This window comes from Eumetopias jubatus, unplaced genomic scaffold (genome assembly GCF_037043125.1).
Source record: "Eumetopias jubatus isolate StellerSeaLion01/CBP00866 unplaced genomic scaffold, mEumJub1_p1.0 scaffold_17, whole genome shotgun sequence".
NCBI classification, from domain to species: domain Eukaryota; kingdom Metazoa; phylum Chordata; class Mammalia; order Carnivora; family Otariidae; genus Eumetopias; species Eumetopias jubatus.
In genome coordinates, this window is record NW_028274823.1 from 64,452,426 (window position 1) to 64,472,944 (window position 20,519).

General features: G+C 40.7%; 1 long non-coding RNA gene across 1 annotated transcript in view; it reads left to right on the forward strand.

The window, feature by feature from the left end:
* Positions 1-16,322, forward strand: part of LOC148162177 (uncharacterized) — a 43,459-nt gene extending 27,137 nt beyond the window's left edge. Inside the window, exon 3 of the long non-coding RNA XR_015767124.1 lies at positions 16,174-16,322. This is a non-coding gene — a long non-coding RNA (uncharacterized LOC148162177). The remainder of the gene's footprint in view (positions 1-16,173) is intronic.
* Positions 16,323-20,519: the final 4,197 nt, after the last annotated feature.

Sequence of the window (20,519 nt, forward strand, 5' to 3'; positions counted from 1 at the left end):
GTGTTTTCTTGGCTCAGCAGACCTGCATCCATCTCTTAGCAAACTTTCCCTGGAGCAGTGTGGCATGGTGGTCAAACATATAGGCCTTGTAGTCAGGCAGACTGGAATTTGTTTTTTTGTGTCTCAGGTACACGGAATAGAATTCACCCCAATTCTAATGATACACTTTCACTGTTAGTCCAGGCTAGTGCTTCACTGCTACCTCCTCTGTGTGCCCTTGGACAAGTAATTCATTGCTCTAGGTCTTAGTTTCCCCAACTGCACATCTCACCAACTACTAGTTTAACACAGAAGTCCTGGTCAATACTATTTAAAGAAGGGTATTTTCCCATTGCATCACTGAGCAAAACCCAACTGCTATCAAGAGAGACAACTTTGTCATTCCAGGACAGAACAAAAGAACAAAAAGTACAGTAAGAATATAGAAAATCTAGAAACCTTCCCTTCACTTTTCATGTCAAGGCATGCATAGAATAGGCTGTGATGAGCACTGGGTGTTACACTTACCTAATGAATCATTGAACACTACATCAAAAACTAATTATGTACTATACAGTGGCTAACTGAACATGAAAAAAAAAGAATAGCATAATTTTGGGCGTGCCTAGGTGGTTAAACGGCCGACTCTTCATTTCGGCTCAGGTTATGATCTCAGGATTGTGAGATCGAACCCTGCATCAGGCTCCATGCTGGGCATGGAGCATGCTTAAGAGTCTCTCTCTCTCCCTCCCCTTCTGCCCCTCATCCCCCCTCTAAAAAAAAAGTATGGTTATTTTGTATGAACTCTGGGGTAAAACTGCAGACCTGGGGGCACCTGGGTGGCTCAGTCAGTTAAGTGTCTGCCTTCAGCTCAGGTCATGATCCCAGGGTCCTGGGATCGAGTCCCACATTTGGCTCCCTGCTCTCCTTTTGCTGCTCCCCATGCTCATGCTCTCTCTCTCTCTGTGTCTCTCTCTATCAAATAAATAAATAAAATCTTAAAAAAAAAAAAAGGAAAAAAATAATGGCAGACCTGGCCAGAAGGACCAGTGTAGATGCCAGGCCCCAAACCCTGCCTATCCCAAGAATTGAGGGGGATCAAGAGCTTCATTTTCCTGTAACCCTTTTATGGCACACCTGTTGGGAAGCTCTTACAGGAGAAGAGGTCAGTGAGGGCCAGATAAACTGAGAAGGGTTTCATGGGAGGTGAAGATAGAACTTGGCTTTAAAAGGTGGTAGGTTGGAGGGACAGTATTGATGGTAAAAGACATTCCAGCAGAGGAAAAGACATGGAACAGGGCAGAGCAGTGGAACAGAATACTAGATCTGTGGGCTCTGGGGAGACCGAAGGCAGTGACAGATGATGGCAGGGGATCTAGGTTGAAAGGCAGTGGAATTTTTGTGCACTAGACCTAGAATAGAGAAATCGTAGAAATGATCACATTCAGACTCAGGGAAGAAGGAGATGAATATTTTTTAAAAAGTCTATGTATTAGGGAGAACTGAGGAAATAGACACTTCTGTATGATGCTGGTGCAAAATAAATGGTATGACCTCTTTGGGGGAAATGTTGGCAGAATCTACCAAAATTACAAATGCACATATCCTTTGACCCAGAATTCCACTCTGAGGAATTAATTCTACATAAATAGGTATACATCTTATATATCGGTATGTACAAGATTAGATACTGTATCATTTTTGTAACAGCAAAGGTTGAAAACAAGATTTGGAAACACTGAATATTCACTAACAGGGGCTCATTGAATAAGTTATGGTACATCTATACAGTAGAATACTATATAGTTATAAAAAGAACAGGCGAGTCCTATGTACTTCATGTTTTCAAAGATACATTAAGTGGAAAAAGCAAGGTACAGGATACAATCTTTAAAGTGCTCATGCAGCTGCAAAAAGCAAGGGAAAGAAGAAGTGTGTGCATGTCTGTGTGTATGTATTTATGTATAAAAGAAAAGATTCATAAAAAATTAACATTGATTGCTTCTGAGTCAGGAAACTGGTTGCTAAAGGACAGGAGTGGGAAGAAAACTTTTTATAGCTTATCTTATTCTTCTTCCAAAAATTTGAACTCATATGGATTCATGATGTATTTAAAACTAAATAAATCAAAATTGAGAAAATCCCTTAGACTACTTAAAAAACACATACGGCATCCATGATCCTCGATGTTCTAAGTGTGCAGGATACTTCCTAGGAGAAAAAAAATTTTGACCAGTTTACTTCTTTTAAATCAGGCCTTGGTTTATTCTACTTTTATGAGTCTTCTGGATTCCTGTTTTCATATTAAATAGTCCAACAATGGTCACTTGGTTCCACTTTAATTCAAAATCTCTTAATGTCATCTGCACTTAATTCACCATCCAAAACCATTTGATTGTGCTTATTTTGTACATGGATTTAAATGAATCGTATCATTCAAGCTTCAGACTGAAATGTGTATGGACCTCACAGCTATTCACATCATTTAATTCTGTCCTTTTCATGTAAGTGCTCAATAAATGTCGAACGATAATGCTATCCCCATGTGTATTAACAAATGACCCTCGTGAAACTAACAAGTCTCTTCATTGTTTTCCTCCTTGAAAAAGAAATTGAAAATTGCCAAATGCACATTTTCCCCAGTTCTAAGTCTATGTCTAACCACACCCTGTCTGGACATAAAAATGCAGCCTCATTCGAGTTTGTTATTGGTAAGTACTTCCAGACACCAGTAAGCAACTTCTTCCTGTCCCCTGATCTCTATCCCCCAAAAGGGAAGAAAACATTTCGGTAGAAGGCTCAAGTATTTTTAATCAATAATTGCGTCAATAAAGCAGATATTCCTGAAGCAATACCCTTGATCAATACCTGGTCTAATCCCTTTGTAACAAAGGAAGAGGAAAGTTTCTCATAAAATAGGATGGTATCTCCATGGGAGGGCCCTGTTTAAATTCCACCATAAAGGAGTGCTAGACACAGCCTGCATTCTTGTTGTAATAAATATTGCTTGAAATATTTAAACTCTCTGGGCCGTGGAATTTTGTGTTAAAAATAGTTGTCCTTGTTGTAGTTGTAGCTGCGTTTTAACAGACTGGTACATCTGCTGTAACTAACTGCACGTTACTGCCCACCCAGACGGCGCGAGTCCAACTTCCTGAAGCAGGGAAGCAGTCTCGACCAGTTCACCAATTAGTACATTGGAAAGAATACCGGAGGTTGATGGGCCAAAGGGATAAGATGGGTCATCTCTCCTTTCTACCAAAGGGCAGACAAAGTTAACCAAAGGGAAGTTTTAAATGGCCCCAAAACACCTTTTTTAAAGTTTACAGAATCGGGTCCCTGGGTGGCTCAGTCGTTAAGAGTCTGCCTTGGGCTTAGGTCATGATCCCAGGGTCCTGGGATCTAGCCCCGCGTCGGCCTCCCTGCTCAGCGGGAAGCCTGCTTCTCCCTCTGACCCTCTCCCCTCTCATGCTGTTTCTCTCTCGCCCGCTCTCTAATAAATAAATAAATAAAATCTTAAAAAAAAAGTTTACAGAATCCATAGGTCCAAGTAGCACTAAGTAATAGGAAAGCAAATAAAGCATCAGAACAAAGGCAGCAGAAGCTTTTCTGTCTTCTTTGACCACTACCAACCCCAGTGTAGGTTTTCAATGATTTTCTTTTTAAGCTAATAACACTCATTCTTATCTATTTTAACAGGAGTATCCCTGCACATGCCCTTATGGAGCTAGTGTAGCCTATCCAGCATCATGAAGAACTGCTCTGGCATGTGCTGAGGATCTAATATCCCGGTTTCAGTACCAAAGCCTGGTGCTCAACTCCATTCCCCTCCTCCCACCAGGCATCCTGAATAAAATACTTCTTAAACACAGAGGCAGCAAGAGGAACCCTTGAGCTGTTGCTGTCCTGTTCCCATGTAGTTTCTAAATATGTCCTCTAGGTGTCTTCAGTGACCAATATTCGCAGAGATTTTCTGCATGGGGGCCAGAACAAGTTCTGTAATCGCTTCTTTATAGCATTTGGATTATCAAAAATGAAGTATTTTGGATTCCATGTTTGTCTTTTGTGCAATAAATACTTCTGAACATTGAGAAGACTTTCTGCATTCATCTTAGGTAACATACTGATCTCATATTTCTACCATGTGACTACTCAGGAAATTCTCATGTAAGTGGTTTAAATTAGGTTATTAAAAAAACCCTAAGTGGCTAAAGCAAACAAACTTCTTGGGGTGCAGGGGGGAGGTTAGGAGATAAAATGTGCAATTAGGAAAAATGTGACTCTTGTCTGGATTATGCAAATTAGTTGGCACAAAAGATAGAGTTTGAGTAAACTCCTCAGTGGGCTTAGGTGATCAGGCTGCGAGCTCCAAACTCTTCCTTTGTCATTGTATTTGGGGAGAATTCTAAAAATACGTCAAGTAGGAAGATCGTGTTGTTCTTTAAACCTAAGGGAAAGAGTTTGAGGAGGGGGATGTGATTTGGACTTTGACAGGTAAATGTGGGTAGGGTCTCAGTGTACCTTGAACTAGGGAGTTTCTGTTGCAAGACAGATCTATTGACTCTATTTGCAAGACTCCGTGATGCTTAGCGTAAGATACTGATGACCCAAGAGGCTTGCAACATCTAAAAATGTCACTTTCAAGTAAGTTTCGTTCAAATATTTTTCAAATAAGTTCTTACATTCAAAATAAGAAAGCAAGACAACTAATTTGCAATTATAATTAAAAGATAATAATAAAGCATCCCATGAAATCATTTCCTTTTGTTCCTTTGTCCTGAGAGCTACAGAATATCAAAGCATTTCTTTTTTAAAGCTTTTATTTGGAAATGGTTTTAAACTTAACAAAAAAAGTTTGCAAAAATGGAGAGTTGCAAGGAACACTTTTAGATCTTTTATCCAGATTCACTTATATTTAACATTTACACCATTTGCCTCGTCATTTGTGCCCCTTGATCTCTCCCTCCCTCTTTCTCTATATTTTTTTCTGAACTCTTTAAGGGTAAGTTACAAACAGCATGGCCCTTTGCATCTAAATTCTTCAGTGGGTATTTCCTATGAATGACTACCATACAGTCATTTACTTCCTAAATTTCCATTGATACAAGTCTTCCTTTCCATCTGCTATCCATGTTCTGATTATTATCAGTCATCTAGTGATTTTTTTTATTGTATTTTTCCTCACCAGTGGATCCAATCTAGGGTTAGGTATCGCATGTAGTCATCAAGTCTCTCTAGCCTCCTTTATTCTGGAGCAAATCCCACCAACTTTCCTTGTCTTTTATGATACTGACATTTTTTTGAAGAATATAGTGGGGCCTCCCCTTTTAAAAATGAATATAACATTTCTCATTTTGTATTTCTCTGATGTTTGCTTGTGATTAGATTGAGACTGTACATTCTCAACCAGATTATTGCCTAGGTGAGGTGTCCTCTCTGGACATTGCTTCTGGAAGCATACAATGTCCATCTGTCTCTTGTTGGTGATACTAATTTTCATATCCTGGTCACGATGTTGCCTGATTTTTGCATTATATAATTTACTTTCTCTCTCTCTCTTGCAACTGATAGGATTATGCAAATATCCTTCATCTCATTCAAAATTTCCTCCAAGATTTAACATTCATTGACAATTCTTTCTTAGTTTGATTTTAACCATAACAGTTGCAAAGTGATAATTTTCTAACTCCAGTACCACCTCTCTATTTAATATTTGGTCCTCTGCATTCTACTGTAAGCTAGAGACCTTGATTTTTATCTGTCTATCATCTATCATTATTTTTTTATCCTCTGTCATTATAATCACCGTTATCATCTGTGTATTTTTGGAATGACACATGAGTTCTTATTTATTCAATGGTTTAAAATTCATGATTGATGCTGGGACATTGATGCTCAGATTATTCCAGATTTGGCCAGGAGTAGCCCATTCAAGGCAGCCTTGGTGTCCTTGTTCATTGTTTTGAGTACTTTCTAACTTCCTGGCCAGCAAGATATTCCAGGGTCTTTTGCACCTACCCTGTCCCATCTCTGGAATCAGACGTTTCTCTGAGAAGCCCTAGCTCCTCTTCATGGGGAGTTGTATTAGAGACCAAGACCTAGGTATACTTGTTGCTACTGGGGACCTCTTTGCCTCTTGGCCCTTTTAGTGTATAGAGCTAAGAAATATATACATTTATATATGTGTATGTATACACATATACATGTTTATAATATACGTATGCACACAGACATGCATATAAAAATACATATTTTAGAAATCACAGTTTATACCAGTACCTCCAATTCCAGCACAGTTCTATAGGATTCTTTTTGGCTTTCTCCTGTCTCATATTTGTATGTCCCTTCTTCTACAATGAGACTATGACTCTCAATATCAACACATTTACTCATTTTCAAAGTATTTTGTTTTTTCTTTTTTTTTTTTTAAAGAATTTATTTATTTATTTAACAGAGAGAGAGAGTGAGGAACAGAAGCAGGGGGAGCAGCAGGCAGAGGGAGAGGGAGAAGCAGGCTCCCTGCTGAGCAGGGAGCCCGATGCTGGGCTCGATCCCAGGACCGTAAGATCATGACCTGAGCCAAAGGCAGACGCTTAACCAACTGAACCACCCAGGTGCCCCAAAGCATTTTCTTTTCAACCTTTCATATATGGCTTCACACACAGAAGACCATTACTTTTGAAAAGTTTGTTATGTATACTATAAAGAATAATGCAAAGACAAATTTCTAACCATTGAACAAAACGGTAAAAAATGGAAAACTCTGAAAATTTTTTTCTTTCAACATGAAGGACTTTGTAAATCTGTAGTACCAGTTCTCATATAATTTCTTAACTTGGAAGTGGGTTGAGTGGGACAAACCCTTTGAGTTATAGAGAAAGGCAGAGTAGCCAGCCGCCCTGTACTATATAGGATCGGGTGGGTTTTAAGTTTCTCGTCTCATGTGACTCAGTGTTCTCCAGTATGTCTTCTTTTATGATGTGGGGCAGGAAGAAGACAAGAGGAGACTGAGGCAAGAAGTAAGCCAGCAGCCATGGTGAGAGGACTGGTACTTGGAAGTACCACTTACAAGAATGGAGCTCACTGGTTCTGGTCTCTGCAAATGAGTTTTAGAACTGTACCCAGACAGGCCTGCATGTCAGTCTAGCTGGCTTTTGGGGATTGGGTCATAGAAGAATTTCTTCAAAAGAAAAGACTGTATGTATCATTGCTGAAAGTGACTTCCTCTTTGAATTTTTAAAATGAGGGCACCTGGGTGCCTCGGTCAGGTCAGTTAAGCCTCTGCCTTCGGCTCAGGTCATGATCCCAGAGTCCTGGGATCGGGTCCCGCGTCGGGCTCCCTGCTCAGTGGCCCCAGTACCCTTTCAGCCCTTAAGATTCTGTTATCCTATGAATGAAGAGGTAACTATATCAATTAATGAGTTAGTTTTGCAATTATCTAATTAAGGTGCAGACATTCCCGGAGTGATATTCCCTTCCCAGGGAATTCTCCTCCAGACTTTCATCTATAACTGCTCAAGTCTTTGGACCGTCCTGTTCTTATAACCCTTCTGATTCTCTAGCTACTCTCCATGACTTACCTCGCTGCAAAAAAGCTTTCTTCCAGAATGCAGCACCTGCCAATGACTTCTTCCTCACTTCCTGGCAGGATGTAGACCAAAACCCCAGACAAACCACAATTTGTTTTATTTAATTGTATCACTAGTCTTCACTGTTTCTCCTTTCCTCCTCCCCTCCCTCCTGCATAGATAACCCAGATCTCTAGAGCATAATTGGCTTCCACCAAAATGCACTTATTACTCCTTGTGCAGTTGGAAGAGAAGGAGAATGGCATTTCCTATTTTGTTTTACTGTGATAAGAAGTAACCATTTCTGAAGCAGGAGCCTACACAGGTGAAGCTACATTTTCCCATCGGTCATAACATTTGGGTAATCCGGTAGAGATATTGTTGACTGACACAGACATCAATTACTTGAAAGACAGCATTTTACGTAGCATGGGTTGATAAACTATTCTGTACTCTGTAGTCTGTGAAGTATTATTTGCATTATACTTTAAAGATAAGTTAGAGAGCAATACCTATATAAAAATCATATTATAGCAGCTTTTCCTTACTGTTTACTCGTTCTCCAACAAAGCCTTTCATGGGTGCTCCAATTTCTCGTTCCTTCCCTTAGTTCTCTGGTTCTTGAGATCTATCATAGTTTTAAGTATATATAGTCCTATTTTGTTTGACATAAATTCTTCAAAATGGTATTTATAGTCTTCGTTTATTTTGTATTGCTTCATCGAATCCATTTATTGGTGGGATTTTACATGGTTTCATACTTTGTCCAAATGAGAATATTTTGGTTCTGTGTCCTGAGCACAGCTGTAGTCGACAATAACGTAGAGCTTACGAAAGGGGAACGCACGTTCTGCTCAAGTGAGTTCTTGCTCAGTCAAGTTTTCTTATAATAGATATTTAGTCACTGCACTTATGTATTGATTCTGTACTTACTATTGGAAAATTGGCTTTTTATCTCATTTCACAGAAAACCAAGCAAGGCAAGTTTAAGTGATTAAATGCTAGGGCACGGGAGGGAAAAGTCACAGATTTCCTGTGGCTACTATTGAAAACATTCTGAAATCGTGCCTGACGTATTGGAGGTTTGTTTGTTTCCTTCTTAAAAAAGAGCTTGGATGTGAATGGACCCAATAGTGGAAGAGGCTCCCGCCACACCAGCATTTCCAGCATGGAATTTGTGAGTGGGTGGGAAATGCTTACTTGCTATTTACCTGCCTTGCGCTGCCTTTGACACACATGATGAGCCAGCGTCATTTGACTGTCACCTCCTTAGGAGGCAGGATTCTTCAGCCCACACTCTGCTCGGCACTGACTTCTTCTCTGTGCATGCTTTGTGTCTGTATTTTTTTGCCCAGACTGTGCATTTTGAGCGAAGCACCAACCCAAGACAGGCTCCTCAGCTTTGTCATTGTAGGGAGACCGACAGAGCCTCCCACACAGCGACACCCTCAAAGGGAGGCAGGGATGCCAATTCCTTTGAAGAAGCATTTCTTAAACAAAAGGGATTCCCCTATGGGCTGGTGCGCCTGACAATTGGTTCTTTCCCACCACATTGGGCAGAACTCACAGATGGGTGGCGGCCTATTTGTACTTATTAGGACATATGTTGCCAAATAAATAAATAAACAAGTAAATGTTTTAGACCTCTAGGCTCTGGCTTTAACTCATTAAGGGTTTAAGTTGCAAAGATGCAATTACGGGTTTATAAACGAGCTCGATGTGTTTTAGAAATAAAACAGGTGGGTACCCAACACAACAGCTCTGGCTAGAGCATGGGCCAATATTCGTTAATTCAGATATACCACAAGTCAAAGTGCATTCTCCAAAACACAATAGAGCCGTCTGGCCAAAGCCAGAAATACCAGTTGGGGCGCCTGGATGCGTCCCTTCCACATACTGAGTATCTCTGGTAAGTCTCTGCAAATCTGTGCTGCTGGAGAAGCCCACCACGGAAGTCTTCTGCAAAGAATGGACCCGAACTACCAGATCAGTATCAAACTAAACTTCTTCTCTGTAGGCCTCCTGGGGAGGGAAGAGCCCATGGGCAGCCCAGAACTCTAGATGAGACTGCTCTGGTCCTACAACAGTCCTATAATCTGATCTATAACCCTAAGTCCAAGTGGGAACTCAGTCAGTCGTTGAGGGGGTGCGCTGCTAAGGGAGAGCCATGGTTCTCTGGGCGTTCCTCTGTGTGTCAGCCCACATTCTGCTGGCTCCCCTCCCCTGATGGAAGCTTCATTGAACGCACTGAGACAATAGGAAGGAGGCCCAACCCTTGCCCACAACAGCTCCCACCTGCCACGCAAGGTGCTCGATGAGAGTCCCTCGGGGCCTGGCTGGAAGTTGGCGCTGCCCCGGCAGGCCCAGACACTAGCAGCTTGGGAGAAGTTGTATTCATTCCGGGGGCTTTCCATTAGTTGTCTAAACTGGTTCAGCTCTCCAACTCCATCTTACTTCTCTATTTGTTTTTTTCCCTCCCTTTGGGGCACATATTCTTCATCTTGACGGCCAACTCACCTGCAGATTCACAATGTCCTTGCTTACGTAGCTCCCTCCACAATAGCTTTAGATTCCCAAGAAGCTTACCCAGTTAGTAGGGTACTTTTTCCCATTCTCAGAAAATACCTTCGGAAACATTTCTCTAGTTACTACTGTGTCCCTTGCCTTTTTTTTTTTTTTTCTTCTTCTTCCTGATGGACTCTTCTAGTCCATAGATGCTTTTTACAAGTGATGGCAGATATGCAGTGGACATGTCATTCAAGTTGTGTGGGACACCTTTACCTCCTTTCCCACATCCCACCCTGGGGGCCCAGGGAATTGGACCTGTCTTCCAAGCTGTGGTGGAAGATGAGAGGAAATCAACACTCTATTCCCATGATTCTGTTCCTCTTTCTCCATTTTGGGCCTGGTTGCTGATTTAGGTCCATAGAGAAGATAATTTGTGGAATTGTTTTTGGTAGACCAGAGGAAAGGAGACGGAGCCAAGACTCAGCCTGTGGTTACGTGACAATCCACTGGCTGAGTGAGGTGGCAACATGCCCAAGGGTGGTGAGGAAACTGTAACTCCTTCTATGGAGATAAGAACCAGAATGCATGGTGAATTCCCCTGGGTCAAACTAAAGGCAGAAGGATGGGGAGAACTGTGTGAAAAGGAAGATGGCGCCTTTGTCTAAATATAGTATAGCACAGAGGCAGTGATACTAACATTAAAACAGACCTTGGTGTTCTGATCAGGGCGACCTACTCATGTATTTCAGTTTGTGCTAAACACCTAAACACATGGGAGGCTGGATCAGTCTGCTTATCTCTGCATTTTTACACTGGCTTTCACCAGAGAACCCAGGTGCTCAGACTGCACCCAGCTGGATGACTTGCCCCCTCCCAAAAATCTGGCAGGGGCCCAGGCTAAACATGACAGTAATGTTTGAGCAAGAGAGGCTCCACCCCTGCCCAGGTCCTGCCTTTACACCTCCTTCCCCTCCCAGCTGAAAGCAGCTAGTCCCCTCAAGGGATCAAGTGAACAATTGGGTCAGCTTCTGATAATGAGATCTTGGGCTCCAATAAGAAAAGAAGGAAATTGAGATTAGCGTTTAAACACAATCCGTAGCCCTGTCTGGTGGCCTCTGCATGTTCATTGAACTGCTCACTGACGCTGGAAGGAAAATCCTGGGCAGGGATGACACGACTACCTGGCACAGTGATGTGGGGAAACACAGATGAGGGTGTTCTTTTTATCACACTGTCCAAAGGATGGCGGGGAGCAGGAATGGCTGGCCACCTGGCGTAACTGGCACTAACCCTGTTTGGAGGGTTCCCACCAGGACACAATCTGGCAGCATTTCTTCAGCGTCACGATTTTTGTCATCCTGGTGCACAAGCTGCCCTGTTGTTTACTTACTAGTTTCTAAAAACTTCTACCTACTTTCGAAACATAAATATTCTCCTTTAGCTTTGTCCTAAGCAACGATACCCATGAAATCACTGGTTTGATATTTTCTAATGTACTTTTGAGTAAAAATGTAACTGCCAAAATAAGAGATAAAATAAATAAAAAGTATAAAAGTAAAATAGAAAGTACTGATTCATGAAGCACCTAAAATTATTTGGAGTACCATATTTTAGGAAAACACACAAGATACGTTGGCTTCAGAGGACGGGATATACTAGGTCAAGAATGTTATCCCGTGTCAATGTGAGGAGATGGAAATTGAGTTGATTCCATATTTTTTCTTAAGATTTTATCTCTTTATTTATTTGAGAGGGAGGGGGATGGATAGGGGCAAAGGGAAAGGGAGAGAGAGAATCTCAAGCAGACTCACACTGAGCCGGGAGCCCAACGCAGGGCTCGATTTTACAACCCTGAGATCGACCTGAGCTGGACTCAAGAGTCAGACCCTTAATTGACTGGGCCACCCGGGTGCCCCAATTCCATATTATTCTAACATGAGCTTCAAGATTCCATTCTTCTGGTGTAGAAGGAGGAAGAGGAAGAAGAAGTAGAAGTAGAGAAGGTGGAGGTAGAAGAGGAGAGAGAGAGAAAGGAAAGGGGAAGTACACATTTGGCTCTTAGGCTAGGTAGTTGCAAAACATGGATTTCACTTGGTGAGGCTAAGGTAAGAAAACATTTTCATAATCATAAAGACCAATACTCGTTGCTTGTGGCACTAACCCTGACCAATCTTATCCCAAGTCGGCAGCAGTGTATAGGCGGGCTAGGCCAGGCAATCCTAAGGCGACCCAAGTCTTCAAAGTCTTGGTGGCTCAACGCGCACTAGTTTACTTCTCCCTCACACAAAGCCTGCTGTAGGTTACCTGGGTTCTCTGAGGCATCTTCCTTCCAAGGGTGAGTCAGAGATCCAATTCTGTGGCTTCGCTACCTCAGTACGTGGTTGCCAGAGTTACCACAGGAGAGGAGCAGCCCCTGGAGAGTCACACAGGGCTGGTTCACTGCCCAAGCCCCAAAATAACCTGTGTAGCTCACATGGCCCTGCATAACAACGAGAGGGGCTGGGACGAGCTTTTTCCTCTGAGAGTCCAAGAAGGTGAGGAGAACAGGATACAGATGAGAACTGGAAATCTCTACCACGAGTAAGAAGAATACAGCTTTTAGAAACTGACTGTCTGTCTTACCGCTCACAGTTATGTGTTTCTTCATACAGAACGCCAGCACAAGGATGGCCACATTGTGGCTTTGCTGTGAGGTTAGGTGAGATATCACCTAGAAAGTGCCCAGCTTTGTCCAACTACTACCTAGTTAATCTGGACAAAAAAAGTGTGGTGTGATAGAAATAGCAAGATTGCTTCTGGAAGTTGGATGCCAAGCTAGGACTTAATTCCAAGTCCCAGGGTGAGGCTTCTGGTGTTAGACAAAGTGCCTGCCCCCGCAGCAAATAATAGTTCTCTTTGCCTCCCCTCCTTGACAAGACTGACGGAGCCAGTGTTAGGTTCTAAGTTCCATTTACAATGTTTTTAAAACATTGTGGTAGAAAATATGTAACATTAAATTTACCATCTTCCCCCATTTTCAAGTGTAGAGTTCAATAGCCTTAAGGATAGTCATATTATTGCGTAACAGATCTCAGGAACTTTCTCATCACGCAAAACTGAAGAGCGACCCATGAAACATGAAACGACAAGTCCCCACCTCCCCCTCGCACCGGCCCCTGGAAACCACCGGTCCACTTTCCATTCCTATCACTTTGTCTGCTTTTAGAAACCTCATGGGAGGGGAACAATGACAATAATTTTTAGTTAAAAACCATGATTAGAAAACAACAAATCCCCATGGATAACAAATGTGCCCCTCCTCCACTACAAATATAATTCTTGAGACTGAGAAAGGGAATTACAGGATCTGTGACACTGGGAGACTTGATGGATCTAATGTCTCCTCTGGTGACTATAAAGCAATTAACAAAACACAACTGTGGAAGTTGAGATCCTTATATTTCCTCATAAAATTCACTTCTTGTGCTTAATCTGTTACTCTCAGTAGTGAAGTTTGAGAGTCATCAATATGACAGGACAGCAATATTGCCTCATCAGTCATGATTTACTTAATGTTTTCTGAATTTAGTAATATTTGATTAAAATTTAATGTGAACATATCATATCATGCCATATATATTATTGCATCCATTAATCAGGTAACTATAGTAATGAAATGCCGGAAGGTTGGATGAAAAAGGAGCTAAAGTCTTGATATATGTTTGACATAATTCTGTGAGTGATTAACCAAAAAAGAAAAAAGTCAGTCATACAAAACTTCATTAATATATATTACTTTTACAATCATCTATGTATCATCAGATATTTTTAACCTTTGTTAAGCTGAATTTTTAATTTACTTAAAGACACTGAATATTAATAACCATGAAAGATATACATTGTTCCATTGAATCACAAGTTGACAGAATGATTCATCGTTTACTCTAATTTTTTTTGTATAATGATGTGTGTTAAAACATTATTTAAGTTGTTCAATCAGTTTGTCATGGGGGAAATAGCACATAGTCAGCATATGGCTGTGCAAAATACTAATTTAAATATCATATTGTATTTCTGTCATCTTCAACTTCCATGTCATCGACCATAGCAGGTGATCAGTGTGACGATGCATAATTTATGTTTGACACAGGCTGGTTTTTGTGTACAAAATTTCTCTTTTCCTTATTAAAACACTGAAATTAGTCATAACTTGTTTCCTTTAATGCTGCCATTTTAATAAACTAATAAATGACCAATTGCTATGTAAACATCTATCTACCCTGTTCATCAAAATAGTTAAGGAGGGGTTTGCATTTAAAGAAGTAATGAATAGAATAGAAAATTATTTGCAAGATAGTTTTACTTTGATTTAATGGAGGAATGTTGATTATTTGGACACAGTTTTCCTCTTAGTTGTTCTCTTTTTAAAATTGTGTCAAGTTGCACTTTGTTCACTCATTCGTTCATCACATTTTCTTTTTTATTGAACAATTCTCTTGACAGGCATTGTGCTAGGCTCTGGGATACAACCTAAACTGATATGGTCCCTGGTTCCGGGTAGCTCACAATCTAGTGATGAGCAGAAGCTGACACAAATGCAAGCAGGGATGAGCTCCAAAATGGAGTCTTCACAAAGTGCAGTGGGACACAAAGAAGTTGGAGGGAACCTGGTGGAATCTGGAGAGCTGCCTTTTGTGGATACTTGGGATGTAAATGAAGGGTTTCCCAGACACACAAATGGAGTGCGACTGTGGGAGAGGGGCGAGGCTGGGCAGATTCTAGAAAGAATGAACAGCCTGTGCAAAGGCTCAGAGGCATGAGAAAGCATTTTCAGGAAGAAGAAAAATTCACAAACCTGTCTCGATCTAGTATATATAGTATATATAGTAATGTATACCCTGGTGTGATAGAGATGTCAAGATTACCTCAGGGTGCTGCATGCAGAGTGATGCCTTCTTTCCAAGGCCTAAAGAATTGTAGCTCAAAAAATACTACCCAGAAAATTACCATTAATTTTCCCCTGAAGTGTTCAAACAGATTAATTATAGATGGAATCAGGGAGCCTAGGACTATGATATACGTCGCAGCTAAATTCTACCTTAGTAGGGAACCCATCCTAAGAAAGTAGATGTGAAGAAGGACTTTAAATAAAAGGGACAACTAGACTCCAGGGGTGTTGGAACTGGAATCATTTCTAGGATAGGATTGATTCAGAATTAGGAGGTAATGGAGTTAGGAAAGAAAGAAAGTGATATCCGGAAGGAAAGATCAAACCTGCCTGTCGTATGTATCCGAAATGCTTGACCCTGTCCTTGGGAGTGGGAAGTGGCTCCCAGTTGGAGATGAATGCTTTTCATGGTTGGATGAGTCTGGTCCATGGTGAGGTCAAACATCATTTTCAGTGACTTGTTGCAACATTCATGATTAATGTTGATTTATTACTCGATCATTGTGTTATGTAAATAGGCGGCAGTTTTTTTGTGTGTCTTGGTGTGATGCTGGTTTAATTGAGTTTGGGAATGGGGGGAGGAGGTGGGAGGTTCCAGGGTTAATACTGTTAGCTTCTTCCTCAGTAGCAAACTCTTCTCATGATGGATGAAACAACCAAACTGTTAATGGAATTCCATATGGAAAAGAGAGGTTTTATTATGGCAATCTTATGACAGTAACAAAGAAAGATCTATAAACTAAAGAAAGTTAGTTATAAATGTTACCATGAATCAAAAAGTGCAACAAAGCATATGCTAATTTGCTGACTCCTTAACCAAACTAAAATTTTATTATTTTATTCAATAGTGAGCTTACTTAAACACAGACATACATGGATACACGGACACACACACACACACACACGCACACATGTGTGCTGTGTGCAGAGACAATTTAAACAAGAAGCAAACTTACATATTTTCCAAAATGATTGAAGTGGAAATGAAATGAAAATGGAAAAGCCCATATTTATTATAAGATTTCTATAATGAAAATGGAACTGTTTTATAATCAGGAAAAATTAATTAAATCCAGATTGAACCAGTACTTTATTTAAGTATCTAGTTCACTATCTGGAAGCTTCTACTGGGAATTTGAAACTCAAAGTGGAAACAACTTTCATATCCCTGAAGGAAACTTTCACTTCTAGGATTTACTTGGTCCCAAGAACTACAAGTGATGAGAAAAAGAATCTCTACCCTAAGGTCTGGAGATTCTGAATCGACACCTGAGTTTCTGATGACCAAGGAATCTTCCCTATCAATCTGCCTTGCCCTGTGGAGCTGCTGATCCAGAGTGTGGGAGGTGAGTAGGACAAAGCCTCTTCAATTGTGATCAGATAGCTGTTCACAGAAAGGTCTTCCCAGAGTTTGCTGTATAGAAAGCACAACCCACACATCATCATTATTCATTCTTCCAGCTTAAGAGGCTTGTTTTTCACAGATGTGCCCTTCCTGTTTGGCATTTGTAACTGTGGACTGTTGTTCAGTTGAGGAAAATGCGTCATCTAAATATGAACTGAGATTTCGAGCTGATTCATGAACACCTTTTGTTGAGTGAGACATAAAAAGGAGTATCGTTGCCCAGAGTGAGGTATGCAGCCTGGCAAAATTTTACTATGGTATACCACCCCAGGCAGAAGGGAGGAGAGGGCAGCTGGTGTAGGCAAGGGAACCCCTCTTTCAGAAAAAGTAAAATATGAGTGATAAGAAATTCCCTAGAGGAAATAAATGGACAAAATGCTTTAGCTTCCATTTTGCTTGTGTACACGCTCTATATTTCTCTGGAAGCTTTTCCCACAGAGATAGTGGCATTATTTTTTAAACCAACTACCTGATTCAGTCTTTGAAGCAAATTAACCTTCCTCCTACGCTTTGATTCAGACATTTGTTTTAGGGAATGTTTTATCTACTGAGGCAGTAGAGAGCTACTGACTCACTCAAACTGACAGGAGGGGATCTTGTAATTACAAGGGATATATTCATTCATTTAGCATTTATTGAGCACCTATTGTTAGCTAGGCAGTGTGTGCAATAAATGTTTGTGGAATTGATTTCTTGCCACTTCCGTGACACTTCAAACTTCCTGTGTCAGTTGATGAAATATGACCCAAACAAATTTGGTCTGGGGGTTCCGAGTCCAGGACTTTGTGACCATTAGAAATCATGGAGATAGTAACTACACCTCGAGGAATATAATATTTCTATCAGGTTGAACATTTGCTCAAAGTTGGTCTGCAAGCTATTATCAGAGAAAATGAGATCATTCTAATAAAGGACACATATAGTTTCTCTCTTATGTCTTTTACTGTTTCCACAGTGAATCATCATCTAAGTTCACATTTGCATTTCACCAACTGGGAGGAAACAAACACTGCCCTCTTATTTCTAACCAATGTTTTATAGCAATGGTCTAATTTGGTCAAAATTCTGGGTCTGATTCCTAGCTGTATCTCAACTCTGTGACCTTGGACAAGTCACTCCTTCGAATCTCAGTTTCCTTAACTAAAAAAAGAAGAGAGATTAATATACATGGAATGAGATGATGTTTATAAAAATCATTTATTACCTTGATCCCAAAACCAGACAAAGACCCCATCAAAAAGGAGAATTACAGACCAATATCCTTGATGAACATGGATGCAAAAATTCTCACTAAAATACTAGCCAATAGGATCCAACAGTACATTAAAAGGATTATTCACCATGACCAAGTGGGATTTATCCCTGGGCTGCAAGTTTGGTTCAACATCCGCAAATCAATCAACGTGATACAATACATTAACAAAAGAAAGAACAAGAATCCTATGATCCTCTCAATAGATGCAGAAAAAGCATTTGACAAAGTACAGCATCCTTTCTTGATCAAAACTCTTCAGAGTATATGGATAGAGGGTACATACCTCAATATCATAAAAGCCATCTATGAAAAACCTACAGCGAGTATCATTCTCAATGGGGAAAAGCTGAGAGCTTTTCCCCTAAGGTCAGGAATGCGGCAGGGCTGTCCACTAGCACCACTGCTATTCAACATAGTAGTAGAAGTCCTAGCCACAGCAATCAGACAACAAAAAGAAATCAAAGGCATCCAAATCGGCAAAGAAGAAGTCAAACTCTCACTCTTTGCAGATGAAAGGAGACTGTATGTGGAAAACCCAAAAGACTCCACCCCAAAACTGCTAGAACTCATACAGGAATTCAGTAAAGTGGCAGGATATAAAATCAATGCACAGAAATCAGTGGCATTCCTGTACACCAACAACAAGACAGAAGAGAGAAAAATTAAGGAGTTGATCCCATTTACAATTGCACCCAAAACCATAAGATACCTAGGAATAAATCTAACCAAAGAGGCAAAGGATCTGTACTCAGAAAACTATAAAAGACTCATGAAAGAAATTGAAGAAGACACAAAGAAATGGAAAAACGTCCCATGCTCATGGATTGGAAGAACAAACATTGTGAAGATGTCAATGCTACCTAGAGCAATCTACACATTCAAGGCAATCCCCATCAAAATACCACCCACTTTTTTCAAAGAAATGGAACAAATAATCCTAAAATTTGTATGGAACCAGAAGAGACCCCGAATAGCCAGTGGAATATTGAAAAAGAAAAGCAAAGCTGGCAGCATCACAATTCCGGACTTCCAGCTCTATTACAAAGCTGTCATCATCAAGACAGTATGTACTGGCACAAAAACAGACACATAGATCAATGGAACAGAATAGAGAGCCCAGAAATGGACCCTCAACTCTATGGTCAACTCATCTTTGACAAAGCAGGAAAGAATGTCCAATGGAAAAAAGACAGTCTCTTCAACAAATGGTGTTGGGAAAATTGGACAGCCACATGCAGAAGAATGAAACTGGACCATTTCCTTACACCACACACAAAAATAGACTCCAAATGGTTGAAAGACCTAAACGTGAGACAGGAGTCCATCAAAATCCTAAAGGGGAACCACAGGCAGCAACCTCAGCCGCAGCAACTTCTTCCTAGAAACATCGCCAAAGGCAAGGGAAGCAAGGGCAAAAATGAACTATTGGGATTTCATCAAGATAAAAAGCTTTTGCACAGCAAAAGAAATAGTCTATAAAACCAAAAGACAACCGACAGAATGGGAGAAAATATTTGCAAATGATATATCAGATAAAGGGCTAGTATCCAAAATCTATAAAGAACTTATCAAACTCAACACCCAAAGAACAAATAATCCAATCAAGAAATGGGCAGAAGACATGAACAGACATTTTTCCAAGAAGACATCCAAATGGCCAAGAGACACATGAAAAAGTGCTCAACATCGCTCGGCATCAGGGAAATCCAAATCAAAACCTCAGTGACATACCACCTCACACCAGTCAGAATGGCTAAAATTAACAGGTCAGGAAACGACAGATGTTGGTGGGGATGCGGAGAAAGGGGAACTCTCCTACACTGTTGGTGGGAATGCAAGCTGGTGCAACCCCTCTGGAAAACAGTATGGAGGTTCCTCAAACAGTTGAAAATAGAGCTACCATATGACCCAGCAATTGCACTACTGGGTATTTACCCCAAAGATACAAATGTAGGGATCCGAAGGGGTATGTGCACCTCGATGTTTATAGCAGCAATGTCCACAATAGCCAAACTGTGGAAAGCGCCAAGATGTCCATCGACAGATGAATGGATAAAGAAGAGGTGGTATATATACACAATGGAATATTATGCAGCCATCAAAGGGAAGGAGATCTTGCCATTTGCAACGACGTGGATGGAACTGGAGGGTGTTATGCTGAGTGAAATAAGTCAATCAGAGAAAGACATGTATCATATGACCTCACTGATATGAGGAATTCTTAATCTCAGGAAACAAACGGAGTGTTGCTGGAGTGGTGGGGGGTGGGAGGGATGGGGTGGCTAGGTGATAGACATTGGGGAGGGTATGTGCTATGGTGAGCACTGTGAATTGTGCAAGACTGTTGAATCACAGATCTGTACTTCTGAAAGAAATAATGCAATATATGTTAAGAAAAAAAAAAGAAGAAGAAGATAGCAGGAGGGGAGGAATGAAGGGGAATAAGTCGGAGGGGGAGACGAACCATGAAAGACGATGGACTCTGAAAGACAAACTGAGGGTTCTAGAGGGGAGGGGGATGGAGGGATGGGTTAGCCTGGTGATGGGTATTAAAGAGGGCACATTCTGCGTGGAGCACTGGGTGTTATACACAAACAATGAATCATGGAACACTACATCAAAAACTAATGATGTAATGTATGGTGATTAACGTAACAATAAAAAAAATAAAAAAATCATTTAAAACCTGTGGAGCCCTATGCAAATGCACGGTACAGTAAATTTAAAAAGGTTAGCTTAAAATCAATTAAGTCAAAGGCAGGGGACAACTTTTGGTTAGGGAAAATTTCCTTTTTTGTATTGAACCCCTTAATCCTTTCCCACTTAATTAGAATCTCCTGGATGCTAAATTCTGAGATGAAATTAATTACTGGTTAA